Below are 27,750 nucleotides of genomic sequence, written 5' to 3'. Positions count from 1 at the left end.
ACCAGGTGCAAGATATGGGCCTGCGGAATGTATGTCCAGGATGCCTGTGGAAGAATCTGGTTTAGCCGAGTCTGATCATCCTGTTATGTGGGTCAGAGAAACAGAAATACAAAAAACGGAACGAGAGCCCCAAGTTGTCAAAGATGATGTGAGAACGTTAATAATGGACTATGTGGTGGCAGGTTGGCCTGATCTTCATGGATTGGATGAAGTTGTTAAGGGTTTCTGGAATACTAGAGAAGAACTGAGCATCGTGAATAGAGAACAGTACTGTGGTGATAGGGTGGTTCACCCGGTAGGAGGCTTGAATTAATCATTAATCTTGCGCATGAAAGTTACTTGGGTAGGAATTTGACCAAGGCCAGGGTACAAGAATGTTATTGGTGTGCAAGCAATGACAATTCCAGATTAGTGAGGATAGTCTTGTTGTCTCCGGTTGAAATCCCTGAAGAGCCATGGAACAAATTGGATTTTGATATTGATTGCCCTTTTGAGTTGTCAGCTGAAGAAAGATTTGTGTTGGTTTGGTGGAGTACACGTCTAAATCGGCCTGCGACCACCTGGTGTGATCGGTAGTTTTTCGTGATGTTTTTGCACATGGAGGGATACCAAAGACCATTATCATGGATAATGGTGTGCAGTTTAGCTCTAGCGAGATGAAAGAGTTTTTGGGTGCTCTTGCTATCACACGTCTCCACACCGCATTGAATTCTCCAAAAGCCAATGGTCTTGTAGAAAGTATGAATCGCTTGGTGAGAGTATGTGTCCACACTGCAGTAGATAATTGTGTATCTCTCACGACAGTTTTCTATGAGAAGCTATGGGTGCATGGCAATACCCCCATTATTGCAACCGGAATTTCTCCTTTTTAGTGTTTGAAAGAGAGATTGGCTAGCACCAGGCATGGTTGAATTATAGGAACAGTGTCAAGGGTGTGAATTTTGTGCAGTCAGGGACTACCAAAAAAACTATAAGAAACAATTCAATGAAAAGCATGATGTCTGTCAATTGTGGTGGAATGTGGGTGATGTTTTTCATGTGAGGAAACCTGTTTGGTCACCTAGAAGGAGGTGCAAGTATGTGTGCCCAAAATGCATCATTGAAGTGAAGAAGAATGTGACTGTGCTAAGCGATGGTGGTGTGTGGAATATGTCACGGTTAGCTAAGTGCAGAAGAGATGATAATGTGGGGGATGATGTCTCCGGCGCCTCAGCCTCATGTTTTTTTCCAGCATCGCACAAGTTGGTGGACAATAACAATTGCCTGGAGTTGGACCCTGAATCCAGCCATGAGAATATTTGTGGTAGCTCCGACTACAGGAGGAAATCGCTGTTCCTAGGTGACTATGATTTAAAGTAGGAAAAAATGTGTGTGTTGCAAGAAAGACGGACGCTGGTTTGAGATGAAAAGCTATTTATTATTCAGAACGATAACCCCCAAAGTCACCTCACACAGCTCCTCTAACAACATTCCAACTGTTAGCTGAGATACCTGAAGCATTCCAACAAGGGAGGATATCAGGGTGAGAAAAGGTCGGACGGAGATACCATGTCACACAGATAAAAGCATAATAACACACATGTTTCATGATCTAAATACATTGGGTGAAATATTTAAGATTAATTATAAATGTTGCTGACATTCCTTCATGATTTCCATACTCAGGGCATGTTACTGATATTATTGCACAATTTTCTATTGTTCGCTTGTTTTAAATTATTCCTTTGTTATTATTGCACATTGGTTGTTATGGTTGTATACCTTGTGTATGTATGCGAATTGGCAGGTGACATGGAATGACGGGGTTGGCATGGCATGGGCAAGTTTCCACTGTCCAGTATTCTGGATGGAGAGTTGCCGATGCAGTGGAGCTGAGCAGACCACTTTCCTGTATCACCAAAGCGCTAATAAATCAGTGTTATTCATGCCTGCAGTCCTTAACTCTTCTCTGTGAGGAGAACAATATACATAACAAATTGACAACGATTTGGCTGGACTAGCCTGGGAGCAGTTCATTTGTGTTGAACCACTTAGTCAAAAAAGAAAAAATTGAACGCTCACTCATCTTCTCAGGCAAGAACGAACTAATGGATATTTTGCCAAGTAATGATGGCCGTCGGAAGGAAATAGTAAGGGACATTTAAGAGGAAATTAAAAGAGAAAGTTGGAGCTCGTGTTGGCAGACAGGATTCCCGTCATATAAACGGACTGAACTTTTCACACTTTTCAATTTATTGTGCTGAAAGAAATTTGCAGGTTTGGAAGGAACTGGATTTCGTTAGTTTGTGGGGAAGTAAACAAAATTGTTACCTGGAGCGATTCGTGTGTAACAGAAAAACCAACGGTTTGTGTTCGGCTGCATTTTTTGGGTGGCAGTGAAGTTTGAGAAGCTGCATCATTGAGGCCACATCAGCGGTGACATTGGATATTTGAAGACTAGCTGTGTACTCGTCAAGGCTGCGTGAGTTGTCATAACGTGCTGTGTCACGCAGTGTGGCCTTGCGTGGGATATCTACCGCATGCTAACATGTTCGCTGGGTGCAGAGCACACGTCAGGAAGCCACGATACAACCAGCAGCATCTCACTTCTGTAAATGTTGGTGCTAATTAAGTTCAAGAAACAATATATAAGCGACCATACAGGAAACAGGTGAGGGTTATTCTGTACCCTTTTTTTGCTCATAAATGTTTAGACTTCGTGTAAGGACTTAATAGAGAAATGCATGTTCTCTCTTCACACTTCTAGTCATTATAGTTTAATTTCCATTACAAGGAAATAATATCCCATTAAAAGGTACTATGGCTCAACAGAATTTCACGATTAGTCCACCACATGCATTCTTGGTGTCTGGATCTGAGCCAGCTATGAAATGGGTGGAATGGAAAGACTATTTTGTTAACTATATTAATGCTGTTGATGAAGCGGTGAAAATGAAAGTGGAACAAAATAAAAAAATCCTCCTGCACTCCTTAGAACCTGTGGGGCTGAGAACGTACATGTGCATGCCAAAAGCAGCTGTAAGTGGTGACATTAATGTTTTTGTGGTAGCATTAAGAGGCTTGGACACTTACTTTGTTTATGGGCATTAAACAGAACAAAGGGGAGACTGTAGATGATTACAAGGGAGAGTTGAAGAAATTAGCTATTGACTGTAAATTTGGAAATTGACATGATGTGATAAGGGACGATTATTCAAGAATGATTATGGAGACTCATTCCTAGAGGAGGTATTAGCAATTGTTCGTAAGGCTGAACTTTCAGGAAGGTACGCCACGGAACTGAAACAATCTGACAAAGACTTGGAAGGCATATACAAAGTGCAAAAAATAAATAAGTACAAAATGCTGGGAAAGGAACAAAAAAGTAGTGTTAAGGAATAAATGATGGGAGATGATAGAAGATTCTATCGTTGATCACCTTGCATGTAGTAAGTTCTGCCCTTATGAAAAACAAAAATGGAGCAAATGTGGAATTACAGGTCACTTTTTGAGAGTGTGAAAAAGGAAGAAGAACAATGTCAAAGTACGTTTTGGAAGGAAACAACCCTGGGGAAAAATTACACTGAGGAAGAAAATTTAAAGCTGGGCAGTGTCAAGACTGTACAGGTAAAAGTTGTACTTAACATTAACGAGGGCAGTTGTAAAAGCAAGCCTGTGTGTGATATGCTAATAGGCGGAGTTTCAATCAAGATATATCCAGATTCTAGATCGCCATTTACTATTGTGAACGAGGAGATATGGAACAACAAATTTCATGATAAAGTTGGCTCATACTTGTTACCATCGGACATTAGTCCTGAGAGTTTTGTGAGTGAAAAGACTGATATCCTAGGGTTTAGATGATTACGTTCTCCTTCAAGGACAGACACACAAGAGGCAAACTCTATGTGGCAAAGCAGGGACCATCGGTTTTGGGATGGGTAGCCCATGGGAACCTACACATCATCCTGGATCCGAACAGCATTTAAAAAAGTTTGGTAGTAGATGATGGGAGTGTGATGGGTAAGGTCATGGTGGATACATTTCCCAAACTATTCAGTAAACACCTTGGGGTATTGAAGGGGTCTGAGCACAATATTGTGCTCCAGAATGACGCCACACCCAGGGTGTACAAAGTGAGAATGGTTCCTATAAGTATAAGGGAGGAGGTATTGAAGGAGTTGGATAAGCTAATCGAAATGGATGTAATTGAATCAATTGAAAGTTCAGATTGGATTTCGACAGTTGTGGAGGCACGCAAAAGCAATGAAAAGATCCGTCTTTGTGTGGGCTCACTCCATGTGAATAATAATATAGTTATTGATCAGTTTCCACTTCCAAATATCACAGAAATGGTTTCATCCCTCAACGGGGCTACGTGGTTTTCTACTATAGACCTTTGAGCGGTGTACCATCAGATTGCCCTCACCCCAGAGTTTAGGTATTTCACTGGTTTCATCACGCCGTTTGGATGTTATCAATTCAAACGTATGCTGTTCAGTCTGGCGTTCGCATCTACCGCATTCCAGTGGTTAATGCATAGACTGTCTGGAAAGGAATGTGGAGTACAGTTCTTCCAGGATGATCTTCTTGTGTTTGGGATGGATAGAGAGAAGCATGATGAGAGTTTGGAGAGTTTTGAAAGTTTTGGAGGGATATAGGATTGACTGTGGAGTTGAGTAAGGTAAGTGTAAGTTTGAGGAGAGGAGTGTGACTTATTTGGGTCATGTGATTAGCGAGCAAAGGGTCAAACCTAAGCCTCGTCGGGTTAATGCCGTCATGGGTACTTCCACACCTGTTAACAAGGATGAGGTGAGACCATTTTTGGGAATGGCGAATTATTGTGCCAAGTTTATTCAAAATGTTGCAGATAACGTATATAGTATCTGCCAAGTGCTATCAAAAAAATGCAAAGTTTGTGTGGAACTCGCACTGTGAAGCAGACTTTTGTGAAATCAAGGATCAATATGAGAAAAGTGTCTGCTTTAAAGAATTTTGACGTAAGTTTGGACTGTTGGCTGACAACAGATGCTAGCAATAAAGGACTGGGAATGGTGTATTGCAGAGGGACTTTAAGGGCAAAGAAAGAATCATTCTGTTTGCATCCAGATCATTAGCACCTGTGGAGGAAATTTATTGAAAAGGAGGCATTGGCATGGGCTTTAGAGCATTTCTGTGCTTTTGTCTGGGGCAAGCCAGTGACCATCCAGTGAAATCATAAGCCACTGGTCAAATTGTTGACTACGGAGGGATGTTTGACTGCTTCTGCTAGAATGGAAAGGTTATCTACACAAATAAAAGATTACGGCCCTCATTACAAATCGCTCATTACTACCAGTTGTCTGCCAAATTATGACCGTAGCTGGAATTTCACCAGAAGGATGGTGGAAATCCGGCTGCGGCCATGGAGGCGGATGGCAGTAAGGTGGCGCTGCTGCACGCCAGTAGACAGAGGAGGGGTGGAGGGTGTTGTGTGTGTGTGTGTGGGTGTGTGTGTATGTCTGTGCATGCGTATATACGGGTGTGAGATGCGTGTTGTCCCTGTGTGCGTGTATGGATGTGTGAGTGCGTGTATGTTGTGTTGTGTGCATGCGTGTGTGCATGTATGTATGTCAATGTGTGTGGATGTGTGTGTGAATCGATGTATGCATGCGTGGATGAATGTTGGTATTAGTGTGTAAATGCGTGTGTTCGATGGTGCGTGAAGGTGTGTGTATGTCATGGGGGGGTCTGGAGTTCGGGAAACCAGGGAAAGGGAAGGGGGGCGGGGAAGACCCCTGTCAGTGCCAGGGAAGGAATTCCCTGTCACTGATAGTTCCTACCGCCTTGGTTTTCGTGGAGGTAAGATGGCCACGAAAACCATGGCGGTAGGTGGGGTCATAATCCCGTGGGCGGGCTAGTGACGGCAGCCTGATTGGAGACTGCAGTCTCCAGCCCGGCGGTCGTTCCCGCTGTGGCAGACGGTTTGGTACATTGGCGGTATGGGCCAAACCGCCAATGTCATATTATGGGGAAAAGTACCGCCAGCCTGTTGCCAGTACTTTTCTCCATTTTACAGCCGCCCGCCAGGGTTGTAATGAGGACCTATGTATAAAACATTGTGTATGTTCCAGGCAGAAAGAATGTGGTGATAGACTGCCTTTCATGAATGCCTGCTCCATTGGGGGTGTGTGAAGATGATCCTTGAAATGACTTCAAAGTTGCATTGATTCATGACTCAGGCAAATAGCTAATAAAAAAGAGGAGTGGGATGTAGAACAAAATAAGGATGTGGCTAAACTGGGAGTTATCAAGTATGTGTGTGAAGGTTGGCCGAGGAAGGAACAAGTGTTGAAAGAGTTGAGACCTTTTTGGGAGGTAAGATCGGAGTTGTCTGTGGGTAAAGATTTGGTCCTTAGGGGCAACAGAGTTGCTCCGACTGGTGGGTTGCGGAATATGATTTTGGAGTTATGCCACACAGAGAATGTTGGTGTGGTAAGGACCAAAGCAGTGGTAAAAGGAGTGTTCTGGTGGCCAGAGATTGATAAGGCTTTGGGGAGGTTTGTGAGAATGTCTGGAGTATGCTCTTTGGCTGTTATGTTGTTACAAACATTGAAACCACCAATGAGTGAGGATCTCATTCCTAAACAGCCATGAGAGTGGGTTGAAGTGGACTTGTTAGGTCCTGTGGGAGAATTACAAGAATATGTAATTGTGTTGATGGATCTGTTCTCTAAGTGGCCTGTGGTAGACATTATTGAAAGAATAGACACCACCATGGTGATGGAGTTTTTGGATTGAACGTTAATGTGTCATTCAAAGTGCAGTTAGCAAACAAAATGATTGGCGCATGGAGGTGAAGAAAGCAGTTTGGGTGTATAAAGTAATTAATAATGATTCTACCGGTTTAGCTCTATTCATGATGATGAGAAGGAGACCAGGGTATAACTTCACTCCTGTTTGGTTACGGGACGTTGAAGTGAAGCAGTGGTCCCCCACCTTAGTGTAGGGAAAATTGGAATAGGCGCACTGAAAGAGTAAATCATATTCTGACAAAACTCCTGGTGTCCAACAAGTTGAAGTGAAGGTGGGTGATTGGATGAGAGTGACGCAACCTGTTAAAATGCCAAAAGGAGAGAGTCAGCTTTTTGCTCCGCAAGAAGTCATGGAGTTTTTAAGGAATGCTGTTCGTTTAAAAAACAGCAAAATATTGAACCTTAAACATGTAGCTTTAAGGGCCAGTAAGAATGACTGTGGGGGAGAGATGAATAGAATGAAGGAGGATGGGTACAAAAGTTCTGTGTGGTTTGATGACAATTTTGAAGATAGAGGGGTACAGTCTTCCCTGAATGAAGACTGTGTGGAGGACGATGTGGAAGAGGGTGGCAGAGAAGGCGAAGGAGTCACTGAGGGTGATGGAGTCAGTGATGGCATCAATTAAGCTACTATTCAAGAGACAGATGTGATGTTGAGTCATCTTCATGATTCAGATAGTACAAAAATAAAAAGGGGTTTTACCAGGATGGTTGAAAGATTATGTAATGGAATAATTGAGAACATTTACTGACTTATTACATACTCATGTAGTCTTTTTTTTAAATATGTTTTGTCCTTCAATGTTTGTTATTTGCTTTTCTTTTACTTTTTAGGGGGCTACTTTGTTGTGTACGTTATGTGTTTGGTATGACATATACATTTTTAAAATCAATTTAGATGTCATGGTTATGACATTTATTATTAAATTATAATAGGGGGATGTGTTAGAGTGGTTTACCTGTGTATATTTGTTTATTATAAAAGGGGGGCAGGTATTATGGTTGTATACCTTGTGTGTTTATGGGAATTGGCAGATGACATGGAATGCCAGGGTTGGCATGACATGGGCAAGCTTCCACTGTCCAGCATTCTGGATGCCGATGTAGTGGAGCCGCAAGAAAACAAAGTATCCAGCAAGGATAGATCTGTATTAATTATCTAAGCAAAAACCTTAATTTTTTACTGAGAAATAATTTCTTTATTCCAAATAAATAGATTAAATCCTAAAGTCCAAATATCGCCTGTACATAACTATAACACTGTAAAAACAAATACAAGAACAAAAACAAGAACAAGAGCACTGTGATACATAAAAAGAAGAACTGCTGAACCATCTAGTGGCAAGCAGTCGTAGTTCCAGGTAGTGACTGTTGTGGGAAGGCAATATCCTGTATAGTGAAGACAATTATTCACTGAGATGAAAGTTCAATCCATTCCCCGAATTATTCAGTCTTATTCAAAATTCCAAGGGCCACTCCTTTGTTTGATATAGTCGACACGTTTCGGCCTTATCAAATACGGCCTCCTCAGGACAAAAGCAACAGTGCCTTGGTTAGAACAACGGAGTAATAACAAAACGGGATTGTGGCTGAATCACTGCATTATAGCCCGAGTTTGGACTCACCGGCTTCGTCGCGGCTCGAATAACGTAAAGAGAGACGCTGAACTAGTAGTGGAGCCGAGCAGGCTTGTTTCCTGTATGATCAGAGTTCTAATAAATTAGTGCTATTCATGCCTGCAGTCCGTTCGTGTTTCTGTGAGGAAAGCGATATACATAACATTGGTGTTGCGGCATATGATGTACATTTGTATATATTCTTTTAGCTATTGTTATTCATTTATCTGTTTTGGTTACTACATTTATGAGAAGGAAGATGTGTTGTAACTTATGTGTCATTGGCCAACCGTGTTCCACTCTAGTCATGACAATGTTCTATGGCAACAGTGGAACACTGAGGGCATTGAGAAGAGAGCTGTTGAACAGCGCTGAAGCTGTGCTGTTAGTGGGTAAAGGATTAAGGATATTGAAGACTATCCTGCCTTCTGCATTATTCTTAACAGAATATGACTTCATCTCTATTAAAGTGTTGTGTTAACTCTTTTGTGTGTATTTTTCTCATACCCTGAGACAGAACACAAAGTTACAAAAAGCATATCTGTGTTAGTTTCCAAATAGGTTGTATTGTTTGAGAGTTCAGCTGATTCTCAGAATGGAATTACTGTTCCTGTAGTAGGATGAAAAGAAGACAGAATAAAAGTAGGGCATCAGGCATTCATCCACCCCACTATCATGCATCTTCTAGAGCTCTCAGCTCCTAACCATCTCAACAACTTGGTGGTACTTTATATATCGCCTGATGGAACCTACTCCTACACAGGCTGCATCACACCTAGTCCCACCCTCTTGGCTCATCTGAATTTTCCTATTGGTGGTAATCAGCCTTGCCCTCCTCTGATTTCTCCTCATAGAAAAACCCATGCCACCTCCTTCCTCATCAGTTCTACCAGCATTGTCGATGAACTAATACTGAGAATGCTGGTAAAGCTCCTGAGCTCACCACCTGCCCATATGCTGCCAGAGCATCGGTCTACTCTGGCAATGGTCCACCTAAGTATGCGGGTCAGATGCTTCCCCACACATTCTGCACTACTATGTCTGCTGTGGGGAATTACACAGTTGGGTTCACTGACTGCTATGTCCATAACGTTATAGACACAAGGCCACCAGAATGTGATGCAAAATCTGCCATTGGCTGATGTGGGTCGCCTTCTCCATATAAGCACCCACACTCTGTGTGTCTTTCATGGACTCATTCTCAGAAAGAAAATAAGCTTATTGAATGAATAAAACGGAAAGTATGCTTACGTAGAGAGTTAAATAAGGATGAGAATTTGGTGTCTTATCTGTGAAAGTTTACAAAAGATTTAAACTTCCATGGTGAAAGAATCAGAAGTCAAAAAGGGTAAAAAGTATCAGTTTTTAATTTAACAAAGGGATAAAATCCCTTGATGAAAAAAGAAACATTACCATAATTGACAGATAACTTGAAAGTAAAATAATTGTCTATTTAATCACTGGTAAAATACATGAATTTACAGAGAACCAACAAATGAAACGCTAATATTACCTGATCATGTATATACAATACAGAAAAACAGGTATTTTAAGATAGAAGCAATGTGGTACCTTGCTTATGATGTGTTAAGGTGCTTTTTCTCGAATTAGTGGGCTCTCTGTTCCAGCTTAGAATGTGTCTTTGTTATGTGAATCCAGGGTCAGTTGGTCAGTTGATCTTGGACCCTGTACTGCAACCGTGTTATCTAGTTGTCCACTCCATTAAACCATTGAAAATCCGCAGAGTCTGGTTTGTGCCTCATTACGTCATTTTTGGTGACAGGATTATTGCCCTGGTTACTTACCAGGAATTAATATTACTCGGAGTTCAGGTCTTCCTTGTCACAGTCCTATGTCTGCCTATCGTGTATTGGACTGTCCTTGAAGCTGTGACCCTTTGAAAAGCATCAGCTCTTGTCCTACAGTTTCCGCAGGATGCAGTTGCGCCCCTGGTCACAACAAACTTGTCAGCTGTGGTTAGCCCACACAGTGCACAGCCAGGCCATGGCTCGTGAGGAAAGCATCAGACGATGCATTTTGCCAGTCTGTTGTTGAATAGTATCAGACCCAGATGGCCTACGGTGACCTGCTATCCATTTATTAGACAAACTGTCCATAAACTGAGAAGCATGTTTATGGACCGCTATTGTGCTCACACCGGACATTTGCCCATATTTTAGGCAAGATCCATAGATGTGTGATATTTGTTACACCACAGAAAAGTGTAATTGCCCTGTGCAGTGGATGACGGACATAAGGTTGAACTGATGGACGAGTACATGTAAGAGGCGGCCGGGTGTTGACGATACACGTGGGATCATAAACATTAACACTATGCGAGAAGGTTAGGACTAGGTGACAGGGCTGTCCGCAGTACCAGACCCATAGCTTAATTTCTCTCTCCAGGGGACTACAATATATGAGAAGCTAGAGGCAGAGAGAGGGTGTTGAATTGGAAAGGATGGTTATTTGATTTTTGTGTGTTTTTTTGTTTCTATTGGCTACATCAAAGCATGGTGTGTGTACTTTTTTGGTTCTGTGGTTAGTTAAGGTGTCTTGCTTATGCGCCTCAAATATTCAATACATATATTTTAAAACAAATAGAAGCATCTCTACATATCGAACAAACAAGGATTTTGAAAGTTAGACATTCCATTATGGCGTAGGTTTATTTCTCCCGATCATTAATCCAATGTCTTATTTGTACATACCAGAAGTTGTCACCTTTGAGTTACATGATATTTGCTTGCTTCCTAATATTATTAAAGAGACCCACCTACTCTCACACCCTCAGTTCCGACATTTCTCTTGAGCGCCCCTGCCTGATTAACCCCTTCGCTGCCAGGCCTTTTCCCCCTCCTGTGCCAGGCCTTTTTTTGGCTATTTGGGGCAGTTCGCGCTTAGGCTCTCATAGCTTTTTGTCCACATAAGCTAGCCAAACCAAATTTGCGTCCTTTTTTCCCAACATCCTAGGCATTCTATAGGTACCCAGACTTTGTGGGTTCCCCTGAAGGAGACCAAGAAATTAGCCAAAATACAGCAAAAATTTCGTTTTTTTTAAAAAAATGCAAAAAAAGGATGCAGAAGAAGGCTTGTGGTTTTTCCCCTGAAAATGGCATCAACAAAGGGTTTGCGATGCTAAAACCACCATCTTCCCAGCTTTCAGGAACAGGCAGACTTTAATCAAAAAATCCAATTTTTCAACACAATTTTGGCATTTTACTGGGACATACCCCATTTTTACTATTTTTTGCGCTTTCAGCCTCCTTCCAGTCAGTGACAGAAATGGGCGTGAAACCAATGCTGGATCCCAGAAACCTAAACATTTCTGAAAAGTAGACAAAATTATGAATTCAGCAAGGGGTCATTTGTGTAGATCCTACAAGGGTTTCCTACAGAAAATAACAACTGAAAAAGAAAAATATTGAAATTGAGGTAAAAAAACATCAATTGTTCTCTACGTTTTACTCTGTAACTTTTTCCTGCAATGTCAGATTTTCGAAAGCAATATACTGTTACGTCTGCTGGACTCCTCTGGTTGCGGGGATATATAGGGCTTGTAGGTTCATCAAGAACACTAGGTACCCAGAGCCAATAAATGAACTGCACCCTGCTGTGCGTTTTCATTCTATACCGGGTATACATCAATTCATTTGCTGAAATATAAAGAGTGAAAAATAGCTATCAAGAAAACGGGCACATGATAAGGTGTTGAGGAGCAGTGGTTATTTGCACATCTCTGAATTCTGGGGTGACCATACTAGCATGTGAATTACAGGGCATTTCTCAAATAGATGTCTTTTTTACACACTCTCTTATATTTGGAAGGAACAAAATGTAGAGAAAGACAAGGGGCAATAACACTTGTTTTGCTAATCTATGTTCCCCCAAGTCTCCCGATAAAAATGATACCTCACTTGTGTGGGTAGGCCTAGCGCCCGCGACATGAAACGCCCCAAAATGCAACGTGGACACATCACATTTTTTTAAAGAAAACATAGGTGTTTTTTGCAAAGTGCCTACCTGTAGATTTTGGCCTCTAGCTCAGCCTGCACCTAGGGAAACCTACCAAACCTGTGCATTTTTGAAAACTAGAGACCTAGGGAAATCCAGGATGGGGTGACATGTGGGGCTCTGACCAGGTTCAGTTACCCAGAATCCTTTGCAAACCTCGAAAAATTGGCTAAAAAAACATGTTTTCCTCACATTTTGGTGACAGAAAGTTCTGGAATCTGAGAGGAGCCACAAATTTCCTTCCACCCAGCGTTCCCCCAAGTCTCCCGGTAAAAATGATACCTCACTTGAGTGGGTAGGCCTAGTGCCCGTGACAGGAAATGCCTCAAAACACAACGTGGACACATCACATTTTTTTAAAGAAAACAGAGGTGTTTTTTGCAAAGTGCCTACCTGTAGATTTTGGCCTCTAGCTCAGCCGACACCTAGGGAAACCTACCAAACCTGTGCATTTAAAAAAACTAAAGACCTAGGGGAATCCAAGATGGGGTGACTTGTGGGGCTCTGACCAGGTTCAGTTACCCAGAATCCTTTGCAAACCTCAAAATATGGCTAAAAAAACACATTTTCCTCACATTTCCGTGACAGAAAGTTCTGGAATCTGAGAGGAGCCACAAATTTCCTTCCACCCAGCGTTCCCCCAAGTCTCCCAATAAAAATGATACCTCACTTGTGTGGGTAGGCCTAGCGCCCGCGACAGGAAATGGCCCAAAACACAACATGGACACATCACATTTTTTCATAGAAAACAGTGCCTATCTGTGATTTTTGGCCTCTAGCTCAGCCGGCACCTAGGGAAACCTAGCAAACCAGCGCATTTTTGAAAACTAGAAACCCAGGGGAATCCAATATGGGGTGACTTTTGGGGCTCTGACCAGGTTCTGTTACCCAGAATCCTTTGCAAACATCAAAATTTGGCCCAAAAAACACTTTTCCCTCTCATTTCGGTGACAGAAAGTTCTGGAATCTGAGAGGAGCCACAAATTTCCTTCCACCCAGCGTTTCCCCAAGTCTCTCGATAAAAATGGTACCTCACTTGTGTGGGTAGGCCTAGCGCCCACGAAAGGAAATGGCCCAAAACACAACGTGGACACATCAAATTTTTTCACAGAAAACAGAGGTGTTTTTTGCAAAGTGCCTACCTGTGGATTTTGGCCTCTAGCTCAGCCGGCCCCAGGGGGGATAGAAATGGCCTAAAATAAATTTGCCACCCCCCCAAACCCCCCCTGGGAGCGGCCCTTGGCTACGGTGACATTGGCGCCAAATAAAAATCCCCGGTGCCTAGTGGTTTCTGCCCCCTTGGGGGCAGATTGACCTAAAATCGGCCAATCTGCCCCCAAGTGGGGCAGAAGTGGTCTAAATACAATTTGCCCCCCAGGGGAGCGACCCTTGCCTAATGGGTCGCTCCCCATCTCTAAAAAAACAAACAAACAAAAAAAAAACACAAAAAAAAAAATTGCCCTGGCGCCTAGAGGTTCCTGCACCCCCTGGGGGCAGATCGGCCTAATAACAATAGGCCGATCTGCCCCCGGGGGGGGGCAGAAATGGCCTAAAATAAATTTGCCCCCCCAACCCCCACCCCGGGAGCGACCCTTGCCTACGGGGTCGCTCCCCCTGCGTGACATTGGCGCCAAAAAAAAAATCCCTGGTGCCTAGTGGTTTCTGCCCCTTGGGGGCAGAGTGGCCTAAAATCGGACAGGTCTAAATACAATTTACCCCCCAGGGGAGCGACCCTTGCCTAATGGGTCGCTCCCCATCTCTAAAAAAACAAACAAACAAACAAAAAAAAAATTGCCCTGGCGCCTAGAGGTTTCTGCCCGCCCTGGGGGCAGATCGGCCTAATAACAATAGGCCGATCTGCTCCCAGGGGGGCAGAAATGGCCTAAAATAAATTCCCCCCCCCCGGAGCGACCCTTGCCTACGGGGTCGCTCCCCCTGCGTGACATTGGCACCAAAAAAAAAATCCCCGGTGCCTAGTGGTTTCTGCCCCCCTTGGGGGCAGATTGGCGTAGCAAAAATCGGCCGATCTGCCTCCAAAGGGGGCAGAAATGGCCTAAATACAATTTTCCCCTCCAGGGGAGCGACCCTTGTCCAAGGGGTCGCTCCCCATCTGTAAAAAAGAAGAAAAAAAAATCCCCGGTGCCTAGTGGTTTCTGCCCCCTTGGGGGCAGATCGGCCTAATCAAAATAGGCTAATCTACCCCCCAGGGGGGCAGAAATGGCCTAAAATAAATTTGCCCCCCCAACCCCCCCCCCCTGGGAGCGACCCTTGCCTACGGGGTCGCTCCCCCTGCATGACATTGGTGCCAGGAAAAAAATCCCCGGTGCCTAGTGGTTTCTGCACCCTTGGGGGCAGATTGACCTAAAATCGGCCAATCTGCCCCCAAGGGGGGCAATTTGCCCCCCCCCCCCCGGGGAGCGACCCTTGCCTAATGGGTTGCTCCCCATCTCTAAAAAAACAAACAAACAAAAAAAACACAAACAAAAATTTGCCCTGGCGCCTAGAGGTTTCTGCCCCCCTCCCGGGGGCAGATCGGCCTAATAACAATAGGCCGATCTGCCCCCGGGGGGGCAGAAAGGCCTAAAATAAATTCCCCCCCCCCAAAGCCCCCGGGAGCGACCCTTGCCTACGGGCTTGCTCCCCCTGTGTGACATTGGCGCCAAAAAAAAAATCCCCGGTGCCTTGACCTAAAATCGGCCAATCTGCTGAAATCGTCTAAATACAATTTGCCCCCAGGGGAGCGACCCTTGCCTAATGGGTCGCTCCCCATCTCTAAAAAAACAAACAAACAAAAAACAAAACACAAAAAAATAAATTTGCCCTGGCGCCTAGAGGTTTCTGACCCACCTGGGGGCAGATTGGCCTAATAACAATAGGCCGATCTGCCCCCAGGGGGGGACAGAATTGGCCTAAAATAAATTTGCCCCCCCCCAAACCCCCCGGGAGCGACCCTTGCCTACGAGGTCGCTCCCCCTGCGTGACATTGGCGCCAAAAAAAAAAATCCCCGGTGCCTAGTGGTTTCTGCCCCCCTTGGGGGTAGATTGGCGTAGCAAAAATCGGCCGATCTGCCTCCAAAGGGGGCAGAAATGGCCTAAATACAATTTTCCCCTCCAGGGGAGCGACCCTTGTCCAAGGGGTCACTCCCCATCTGTAAAACAAAAAAAACAAAAAATCCCCAGTGCCTAGTGGTTTCTGCCCCCCTTGGGGGCAGATCGGCCTAATCAAAATAGGCTGATCTACCCCCCCCAGGGGGGCAGAAATGTCCTGAAATAATTCCTCCCCCAGGGGAGCGACCCTTGCCTAAGGGGTCGCTCCCCTTGCGTGAAATTCACGTTAAAAAAAAAGCTCCCTGGTGTCTAGTGGTTTCTGTCCCCCTTGGGGGCAGATTGGCCTCATCAAAATAGGCCAATCTGCCCCAAGGGGGGCAGAAATGGCCTAAATATAATTTGCCCCCTAGGGGAGCGACCCTTGCCTAAGGGGTCGCTCCCACCTAAAAACAAAACCAAAACAAAACAAAAATAAAAAAAATAAATTATCCCTGGTGCCTAGAGGTTTCTGCCCCCAGGGGGGCAGAAAAGGCCTTCCAAAAAAATGTCCCCCATTGGGAGCGACCCTTGCCCAAAGGGACGCTCCCTTATGCCAGTTTCCCCCAAAAAAAAAATCCCTTCTGTCTAGTGGGGTTTCAAAAGGCAGATTGCAGAAATACATTTCCTTCCCTTTGAGGACTCTCCGGGCCTCCCCCAGATGATCGAAAGAGAAATGCTGAGCATTTCTCTTTCGATCGTAGGGGAGGCCCTGTGACAAAGCTGCGCGCTGACATCACAGGGCGGGTGGGGGGGTTGGAGGTGGAAGGGGAAGGGCTTCCCCTTCCATCCCTGCCTTGTGGGGGTGGATGGGGAGCACAGGGGGGGGAGCGCTAGCGCTCCCCCCAGTTCCCGTGCCTTGGACGAGGTGACCTCGTCCAAGGCACTCGAGAGGTTAAAATCTCAGTTGTTGACAATAAGGTTCAGTGTGCCTGAAACAGTGTGCATAACAACACTGTTAAAACTATTATTTTTTATTTCTTTAATGCAGAGATGGCCAACGTGGAAGGATTCTGTGCCAGATTTTCAGAATAACCACTGACAGTGTAAATGATAGCCAATTAGACTCATGGTAGTGATCTAATAAGACCGGCAGGTTGTTCTTCAGAATGTCTTTATATTATAATAAGAATGGGAAATCCTTACTTTTTTGTTTGGCTCTTCCTCCACCTTCTGGTTACAAAGCTTGAAAACTTCACGATGTGCATAAATGCCATTTCTGCCTTTAGACATGATGAGTCATATGCTGGATTTCCTTACTCTACTCAGCGTTTTAGTAAAAAGGTCTAAAATATTCTAGACTTGGTTTCTGTTGAAGGAAAGCAGCACCTTACTCCTGTGCTTTCAATTATTTATTTTTCACAGAATGTACTGTAGGTAAAACATTCGCCACATAGTGTGATCTCTTTCTGTGATCATTGCCAAAGGCCCCCATTATATGTAATTTGAAAAACATATTCAACTAGGGCCCAGAGGTTGAGAGTCAGTGCATCTGGTTAAGTCTCAGCATTGACTACTTAGGAATAATTACTACCCTGCATTCATTAACTTTCACCCTATATGAACTTGTTGTTGCAAATCGTAGTCTGCATGGCACAAAAAATGCAATTAGGCTTTAAACAATCAGAAACAATTTGATTAGCCTATTTTGCTTTTGCTAGTACTAGAAAATATTGACCAATACCATTCACTCATTGTTAAATGAACCAATAAATAACAGTGGTGACTTGAATATTTGACTTCTAAGATGATTTTATGTAATTCTTAAGTGATGGTTTTGTACAGATCTTTGCACCATTCACAGCAACATCGCCAGTTGGGTCTGCATCCAAATAACACAAAAGGCCGATGGACGGGATGCTGAACATGTCATACATTTACCCGCAGTCACATATCTGGGTTAAATCCATCATTTTTGTGCTCACCATGCCACCCCAGTTTGGACCCAGCCATATGGAAATCAGTCTTGACCCTGCTCCCCATGGAAACATGATAGCCCGAACTGCCAGGCCAGATCCTCCCTGGACCGGAACAAGCATCCTGGGACCTTTTCGGGGTATCACCCCTCATCAGCCAGGCTAGCTTGAAACCAGTGGCACAATGAGCACAGGATCCACGTCTGGGCATACCCTTCCCACTTAGGGCATCCAAGTCTCAAGATCTTATAGCACAAAATCTGTCTTACATAATAAAGGAGCCAACATACTTCATACAGGATCGGCACAGCAGAAAAGGAATTTAATCAAAGGTTGTGGTGGTGGAGGCCTTACATTACCACTCAATGTAACACAATTTCCACCAGAATGTATGCTTTATGGCTTTTAGAGAAAGCATCTGGAAACACTTCTTAGCCGTCCTGGGACACTTTTTTCCCTTATCAGTAGGAAGATCCTCTTCCAGAGCACAAACTGGTCATCTTTCACTGTTGGAGGTGGGTTTGAAGTACTACAGTTTCTCTAATTGCAAGTCATACCTTCATATTGTCAGGGAAACGAATCATGTAAAGACCAGCAATTGTTTTAAAGATCAGTAAAAGATTCTCTCCACAATACCTTTTCTAGACACAATTAACTTATGCTGAATGCTGGGAGTAGCACCTCATACAAGGCACAAAAAGTCACCCTTGGCTTTAAAGTTTCAAAACACACTTGGATCCTATAAGTAGTGATCAAGTTTTCAAATCTGGAAGTTTGTGATATTCCCTAACATTTTCAGTCCATAAGTAAACACATCTTTTAGTGCTGTGGAATGATCTAGAATGTACTTGCTCTGAGATGGAGAGTTGAGTGCAACTCTAATTCACATTACATAATGAGGCATGGCCTCTGGGCCTTTATGTACAAATTGCATTTGCACACATTTCTGCCATTGAAATGTTTTAAAATGGCCCAGATCATTGAATCCCACCATAATAAGAATTTGTTGATCTCAGGATATCAGAAAGATGACAAGTTGCATGCCCTAATGTGTCCACCTCAAACCTACATTTTGTCATGTTGTAATGTACTGTTGGAACAAAGTCCTGTAGTTTGTTCTAAACTCTGCTTGAAGATTCTTCACCAATATCCCACCTTATACCTTCTCATGCCAGGAAAGTTGGGGGTGGCAACCCCTGGCCCCGTCACTTCGAAGATTTCTGTTGGGTGTTAACATGATCAATACAACTTAAATCTGTGTCACAAGTGCTTTTAGACCTGGGTCAATATGCGGAAAGAGCCACAGAACTCAGAAAGTGAGTATATAATTGGACTCTGTGTTCTTGCGCCTAGAAAAAAAAACATTCTAGGAGTCTTACTTGGCTGTGGGTATTGCTCTGCAGCAGCTTCACTAGCCAGCCTCCTAGTTCAGAACAATTGTTCTACATTATGTCCTTCCCAGAGGTGTAAAAAGATGAATGTTGGTGTGAGCATCACAAAAAGGCTTCAAAAGTGCTGATCTAAAATCAGAATACCACTTCGCAAAAGTAAGATATCACTTTATTTATGCCCTAAACTGGCAAAAGCAGGACATTCTATCTACTTCATTGCATACTGATTTCTCTACTGGACCCATGTTTGTCTTTAACATTAGATATTTCAAAGTCTGAAAGGGCCTAATTGTTTAGAAAATATTAGTTGTGATCTGATGCCACTCATGATCTGTAATGACCTCTCTGTTGGGGAACTGAAGGCAATCTACCTAACCTCTAAATTTAGTTGTTCAGGAACACTTTACAATGTTTACAAGCAACAGGACTTGTTTTGCAAGAGGCGGTGGGTGGGTAGCACTAATAGATCTCAGCTTCTGCTGGAAATTTGTAAAGAGACCCACTGATAAAGGGTTCTCAACTTTCATGAGACCTCAACAATGAGAGTGATGTTTTGTTTAAACTTCATTCTGCCCAGACAAGTCAGTGATCTCCTCGCTCACAAATGTGCTTCTCAGGTGGCGTTCCCCTTAGGTGCATATTTACAGTCCAGAAATTTCATATCTGGAATCATGTAGGTTTTAATAAAGGGAAGAATTTTGGACCTTGGTAGGAATGACCACCATGCGCATAAAGGGGCAGCTGTCAGTATATAACATAGTTCCTCACATTAGGAATCCAAGTATGAGGTTGCAAAGAATGACAACTTTTTTTGTTAATAGTATACACTAGCAAATGATAAACTGTTAAACACCATCACCAGCCAAACAGAATAACCAAAGATGCAACAACATATCGAACCTGCCCATAGATGACAACCATCAACCTTTCTTTCTAAAGTTTCTACATCCTCAGCTTGTATGCCATCTCAAAATTTCTCCTCCCACTATATTCCTAAACCTTGCATGCCAACTGATCTTGAATTAAATGTATTGATTGCTCTCTCTCCTTCCTATCTATAAAATGATCATCTCCTTAACCTTCATGCTCTTCGTTCCTTACTGTCCCTGAATGCAGCCTACTCAAGCCCCTGTCTTTCTGTCTGCAAATTGGCCATCCCTTTCCTCAAACATCACACAACGCATTTGCCAATCATTTATAAAGTTTTTCAACAGTAATATGATTGCTGTCAGTGGTTATTCAAAAAATTGCATGTTTTTGCCATTGTGTACATACTTTTCTGTCAATGGAGAGGTTAGCCTTCAAATTGCTTAAGTTTCATTCACATAGTCACCTCCTGTTATATTTTCTGATTGCAATTGTTCTCTTTACAGTCTCTGGCATAGTCATCATTTATTGTTGATACCCATAAAACACAAAAGACTATAAAATGCCATATAGAACAATAGCAACACGTTTTACATTACAGAAAACACTTCAGAAATAAACCTAAAGTCAAATTGCAACAGTCCTCAGCAGCTCCTTTAGTCATTATGTAACTTCAGTATATTTTGTTCTAATCTTCAGTATCTACAATCTACAATGTAGAAACAGCAAATGTCATTATTGGGGATGTTAAAATCCTTGTTAGTCTAAAGACTGTCATATAGCCTTGAATTTGAATGTTCTGGAAACCTGGCAGTAGCATTGTCTTCTAATTCTATCACGCAATGAACAAAACAGTAAAAATGCATTACAGTTTCTGGTCAGTTAATGCAATGACAACATTTGTTAGCGTGCCCCATGCAGTTAGTACAGTTCATAGTGAAACTCGCTAATGGCAGTATACCAAATCTAAACTTAATGTGTATTCTCCTAGCTCAGAGGAGCTGTACCCAGTACAAATGAGTCTCAAAAGTAGGGATATGCTTGTGCAATACAAAGATTACAGATTAAAGTACAATAACTATCCAGCCACCTTTCGCTAGCCATATTCTCTAAACGGCATTGACTTTATCAGATGTAATCTTTTCAGGTTCATACCAATAATGTGACATCCCCAACTTTAATAATGCTGTGCAGACATACAACAGCAAGAGTATTTTTGTGAATCCCTGAACTTGAAATGCTTGAAAGAGTAATAAAGCACCATTTTACCATATCCTAAACCAAAAAGTCAAACACCTAAATTAAGAATTATGATCAATACTTCTAATACACAAATCTATCAGCATTGGTACATTTGGGGCACTTTTTGGTAATTTAGGGGGGGTTCATGGAAGCAATTTTCTGCCCTGTCATTTTTAGTAGCTTTGTAGTTCCCCATAGCTTTGCAACAATAAGTACTGATGTCTGGGTTTATGCTCTGTATACCTCCAAAGGAAAGGGAACCTTTTGAGACCCTAAACGTCTTGCAAAATCTAACATGGCTTTAGCTATATAAATTAAAATAAGTATATTTTTAACAATTTGACACATCCATCTAGCACTGTCGGCCACCCTGATGCCTAAGTAGTCAAATTCATGGATACACTCTACTGTCCCATTTTTTAGTGGATAACATTCTTGTACAATCTAGGCGAATTAAAATCATTAGTTTAATATTTGCCACACTTTTCTTTGCACAGAAAGTAAAATAAAAACTATACAGCAGATTTTGTAGTCCACTTGCTGTTTCTCCAGCAAGCACTGAAGCATCATGTAAACATGAGGATAGATATTCTAGTGCCTTATTCAAGAACAGTGTGACAGCACTGGGGCCTAACCATCATACAGTAAGTAGCACAACCAGCACCATTTGTTCAAGATTCCTAACAACCACCTCTGAAATGTAGTTTCTGGATCTGTTCATTAAACGTGTATTTGGGTGCTAATGACGGACAGAGATTCAGACCTCATAGAAACATACATCTTCTGTACTACTATTTGTGTGTTAATGGTCATAACATTTTCAATCATCTATCCAACAACACTCCTGCACAACATGAGGTTCTTGATGAATACCAAAATGCGGTGGAACAACTTGAGACATACTTTCAATAGAAGGTGAATTTAGTACTCCATCATCACAAATGTTTCACCTGTTTTCAGTGTCCTAACACATCTATAGACTCACACATCACAGTATAAAAAGTATTGAAATATGAAATGTTCCCTTCTCAGTTCATACCAGCACCAGTTAGCATCCAAGTGCTATTTGAGAAAAGTACAGGATAAGTTACTTACCTGCATTAACTCATCCCTGAAAAAAGTGGACGGCACTACCAAAAGCATGAACTATTCACAAGAAAATACCAAACAGTAAGGAACCTCATGTCCATTCATGCATATAGCAAAAGTAAGATTTTCAAGTAATTCCCACACTCTTAAAACCATATTAGCGAGTGGAAAAAGGGTATTGCGTGTTTAGCAGTCATCCACAATACAGTTTTACAGATGTTGCTGTCTCTCACTTTTCAAATTATAAAAAAACTGCTTGGCCATATGTCACAATGCTGGAAGTGCAATATTCTGATGATTTGGCAAGGTATATAAATTGGTCGGATGTGTTAATATTCAAAGTGTCTCTAATCAAGCGGTAACTGAAAGGGTGAAAACGTCTGATGAGACACACAATTAGTTAATTCTTTCCAGTGAGGAAGTAGAAGTTTGTAATTTACAAAACAGGTAGAATTTACAATGATCCTTGTTTTATTGTTGTTATTTATAATGTCTGTAAGAGCTTTTAGTTGCCTATTGAGCCAGGAGTATCATCATTAAATTTAGCATGCAAGACTTTTGTTACCAAGTTATGTTACAACTACTGCCTTTACAGATTTAAGTTTAAATGTTAAAGGTATCAGTATTGAACTCCTAATTTGTAAGCAGGTATTTATTTTCAAGACAAAAAGATCAGTGGAAAAGTATATGTTGCTCATAAAGGAAGCAATGTTTTAGCATGGTGGAACAAAGTCAATTTTTGACCGTGTATATAATACCGTCCCACCAGTTAGTTATTTATTTATTCATGACCGTTGTACAACATCAATAAATATAGAAGCAATACAACAGATTATATAAGAATTAAGCAGGTAATACAAATGTAAAAAAGACTTACACATTCTAAAAATAGGGTAACAGACCGAAGGTTGTAGATGAAATCATGATAATATCTATCACTGCGTTTGCAGTCTTCACATTGCTGAGTAAAAACATATTCTTTTAAACTCAAAGTTGTGTGATATATAACATTGGACAGCTAAATACAACATGATTTAAATCTTTGGTACAAATTCTACAAAGAGAGAAAGTATAATAAGGGCCATTAACTTTTCCCATCTAACTAATGTACATTTAAATGTTAAATTTCCAGTTCTTAATAGCAGAAGAAATGTGTATCGAGAGATCTTGTAATGCTGGTAAATACTATTTTCTTATAAAACGTAGATCTTACATTAGTCTTGTGTATAATTTAAGATTCATGCAGTATGCAACATCAGATAAATAGCTTGCTTTTGATACTGCATTCTTGATCTCTAACTTCATCTGTGGTACGAAATTCTAGCTCAGCATATGCAGAAAGGTAAGCTTTAATCCTTCAAGAGCACATTTTAGAGACTTAAAGTATCTAAAATGATGATGTGTGCTAGATATATGCTCAAATGGAAGGGTTTGTACAATATTACTCTTCTGCAGGGCCAAGATGCTCCTCAAAGCTGTTACGTCAATTTTTTGTTTGTTAGATACAAATGGGTCTTTTACCCATTGCATTATACATTTTTTTCATTCCACCTTTGTTTGCTGTTGAATACATTAATTTGCTGAGCTAGTTTATTGGAAAACCATTCCGAAATAAATCTACTTCTTAACCCCTTCCAATTTTCTATTTCTGAATCTCCAACTAACATTTCATTTTCTTTGAAACTAAAAAGCCAGCCACTTCACTTTCAATTATGTTAATATCAAGAAGTACGCTTGTGCATAAGTATTTAAAACATCATGCTGAAGATCAATAGGATTTAAATAAAAAATAATAACATTGTATACATACAGCAGAGTACGAAAAGATTGATGGCCTAGTTGTGGTGGAAACGTTTTGGTGCCTAAAAATATCTGTGGAAAATCGTGAATGTATATTGAGAAAAGAAGCAGAGCTAGAAGGCAGCTTCTTTCAGTCTGTTCTGAGTAATTATGCAGGCAGGTAAAGCTTTACCTGAGCTCATTAATACCCTGCACCACATATAGGAGTGTAGGATAACTTAAAAAAAAACATTGGGGTACCAGGTTGCTCAACTTACTTCACAGAGTATGTTAGTCCACACTATCAAATGTGGTGGTGAAATCAATGAAACTATAGCACACTGGCTGGTTCTTAAATTAGATTATTGTTGTCTAAGAAAGCATCATAGACTGAGCACTGGGAAATAAAGAAATATATTTTAACAGAAAGAATGTCACACTCTGCAACCAAGCCTGCAAATGTCCTAATATAGACTTAGAGAACAACTCACCACTGTCATAAAAAAAAGGCAATTTGTTAGTAACTCAGAGGGGCTGCTCTGAGGCCTTTTAATGAAGAGGAACATAGACACTTTCTTTCTATCAATTCAAGACTGAACCCAACAAATAGTATCAATTAAACAAGGAGAGTACCCCAGCTTAAAAGATCCTTTGTCATTATTGTAATAGGGAATACCACCAGAACCTTCTGTTGCTGATTTTCTAGTCTTATTTATATAATTTGAGGTATCACTAACCAAAGGGTATGTAAAATCAAATAGTACTGACAACTGGAGATTGGATAATAAAATTAGGTTTCCTTCATCAGTTGAATTAAACATGTTTCTAGCATAATATATTGACATAAGGAAACGCAAGTGCACTATTCCTGCTCAGTAATGAAAACAGTTGTTTTATATGATTCCAACCCAGTGAATGGTGCAATCAAGTGTCAATGATACTTCCTGAAGAGAACACAAGGATTGATCTTGCATTACCTGCTGGTGTTCTTTTTTATATATGGCAAGCCTTTCCTTGATCATTAATATAAAATGTGCCCGACTTGGGCAATAGAGTAGCATTTGTAAAAGACTCATTTATTTCAGTTCTGAACATATCTGCCATTCCAAATAATCTTTTCATCTACTAGCAGTTATTTCATCAATTGAGTTTGATGTTTTTGACATTGTAAGGGAGTTGACCATTCCTGAAGTAATGGAATCATAAAGTATTATGGTGACAGTGTTTGCCAGAGGATCTGCTTGAGCTAATGATACAATTACCTCCTGTACATTATTAGAAATCGTAGGTGGCCAGTATTGCTGATTTCTAGAATTGTGGACTAATTATTCACCTCCTGTTAGCTTACAACTATAACCTCTTGAAAGGCTAAGGATGGTGTGATATTGTATGAATTTATGTTCACTATAGTGAGAGAAGAATGTAGCTAGATTAGACACTAATGCAAACAAACAACACACACATATTATATGACCTAATAAAAATGAGAATTCAATCAAATCTAGGTGGTAATAGCTGAAATGCCCCCTTCAACCCAATTATTTATACAGACATAGCCAATTTTAAAAAGGCTTCTAATAATACATTTTTTATGCATGGGATTTGTCAAACAAATTGAAAATCCTTTTCTCTACAGATATTTGCTGATAATACTGAAATGTTTGTATTAACATCCGCAAATATCAAATTATTTTCAGCATATTCCCTTTTTGAAAAAAATTATAGTAATTACAGTGCATCAGTTAAGAGGTTATTATTTGAACAACCTTAAGAGATGTACATTAAACAACAATAAAATTTCAACCAAATGAGAAAACCATAGTTTGACTCCTATTTCATCATTGCTGTCCAAAGTCAACTTCTCATATTTCCAAATGAAAGAAGATTTAAAAGGATAACCAATCCACAATTAGGGCCTCATTACGACTTTGGCGGTCTTTTGGCAAGACTGCTGCAGTGGCAGCTGCTAAAAGACCACCATGTTGACGGTTATCCGACCGCCGTATTAAGAGTCACACACTGAAGACTGCCATAAAACAACCAAAAAATTTAGACCGTCAGAACACTGGAGGGCAGGAAAGGAGCGGTTCCACCACCAGCACCGCCAACCCAAAACAAATCTGTCCACCAGATTACAAGCCACAAATCACCACAGCGGTTTTACCATTGTGGAAAACCATTGCGGTGCAAATTGCCGTGGTCAGAACCCACCACTGTCAGAACACAACATCACATTGGACAGTTTGAATACCCAATACCTGACACACATCCACACACCCGACACACCTACTCACAGCACTGTATAACACACCTGAGAAACCCACAATCCTTTGCAACATAAATGACTTACACATACCCAAAGAGCAGGCAATCACAGACAGAGAGCACCCTCACATCATTGGCACACACACACACAACACACACATCACACACAGCACACCAGCACAACTATCACACAACACACATAACAAACACAAATCACGACAAGCGTCCATCACACACAACGCACCACCCACACCCCATCAATCACCCAACACTACACCCTTTCACACACATGGCATGCCCCCCTCAACACAACCACAACCGTGTCCCCACAAAGGCTCCCACGGTTCACAGATGATAAATTGAGGGTCATGGTGGAAGAAATTGTCAGGGTAGAAACACCACTGTTCGGAGCCCAGGTCCAACAAACATTGATTGAAAGGAAAATGGAGTTGTGGCAAAGAATCATCGACAGAGTCAACTCAGTATGCAACCATCCACGCACAATGGAGGACATCAGGAAGAGGTGAAACAACCTAGGGGGAAGGTACATTACATGGCATCACAACAGCAGATCGCTGTGCACAAGAGTGGCGGAGGCTACAACCTCCTCCCCCACAGTTCACATCTCAGGAGGAGTAGGTCTTGAACATCCTGCACCCCGGGGGCCTGACTGGAATACCTGGAGGGCTGTACTCTGGTAAGTACCCACAACTTCCATGTCACAAATTTCTTGTGTCCTGCATGCTTCCTCACCACCCAAATACTCCCCATTTCACTGTATGTCTCACTACATTTCCCACCTAATCACCCAACACCCCTCTCCTGCATGCCACACCTCTACCCAAACCAACTGCGCACACAGACCCCTTGCCAAAGACACGGGTAGCAGTAGCTAATACTATCACTGCAAATCCCACAATGCACTAGCCCATCTACATGAAAACCATCACATCAAAACTCTTGCATGTATGACTATTGTACAAGCTAGACCAACTAGAAGGTACAACTGAGGACCACTACATAGCAATGACAGCAATGCAATGGCACATCACAATGGCAACCAAGCCTAAACACTGCTACAGCACTGTGACAAATCCAGTGGCCATTTATTTAGATCTCCAACCCTGAAATGGACTGAGCATGGTATGGAAATTAAGATGGCAGACTCCATGCACAACAAGCTTGTACACAACATTTAACCTTGCATACTCACATACTGTCCTCCCACTGGGACACCATGGTGGAATGTTGAGCCATTTTGTGTCACATCTAGCAAGCCTGACTATACACTACGTACCAGTGCTGTACAGTCATGTGAAGTGTCAGACTGTACCTGAACCCATCCACAGTCCTAAATGTACAAAACCTGAATAACAGCACCATACATGGAGTATGGAACACATGTCAGACTAGTATGTATAACCAAAGTTATGCTGTGCAGCATCTGTCATTGTCATAGCTGGGATGTTAGAAATGGGGTCTTTGGTTGACAGTCAGGTTACTCACCTATCCAAGCAAGGACCCTCACTCTTGTCAGTGTAAAAGAGAATCACCCTCAGCTAACCCCTGCTTACCCCCTTGGTAGCTTGGCACGAGCAGTAGGCTTAACTTCAGAATGCTAAGTGTAAAGTATTTGTACCAACACACACAGTAACTTGATGAAAACACTACAAAATGACACAACAGAGGTTTAGAAGATAAAAAATATTTATCT

The sequence above is a fragment of the Pleurodeles waltl genome, chromosome 1_1, assembly GCF_031143425.1.
Source record: "Pleurodeles waltl isolate 20211129_DDA chromosome 1_1, aPleWal1.hap1.20221129, whole genome shotgun sequence".
Lineage (NCBI taxonomy): Eukaryota > Metazoa > Chordata > Amphibia > Caudata > Salamandridae > Pleurodeles > Pleurodeles waltl.
This window is presented reverse-complemented; position numbering follows the sequence as displayed.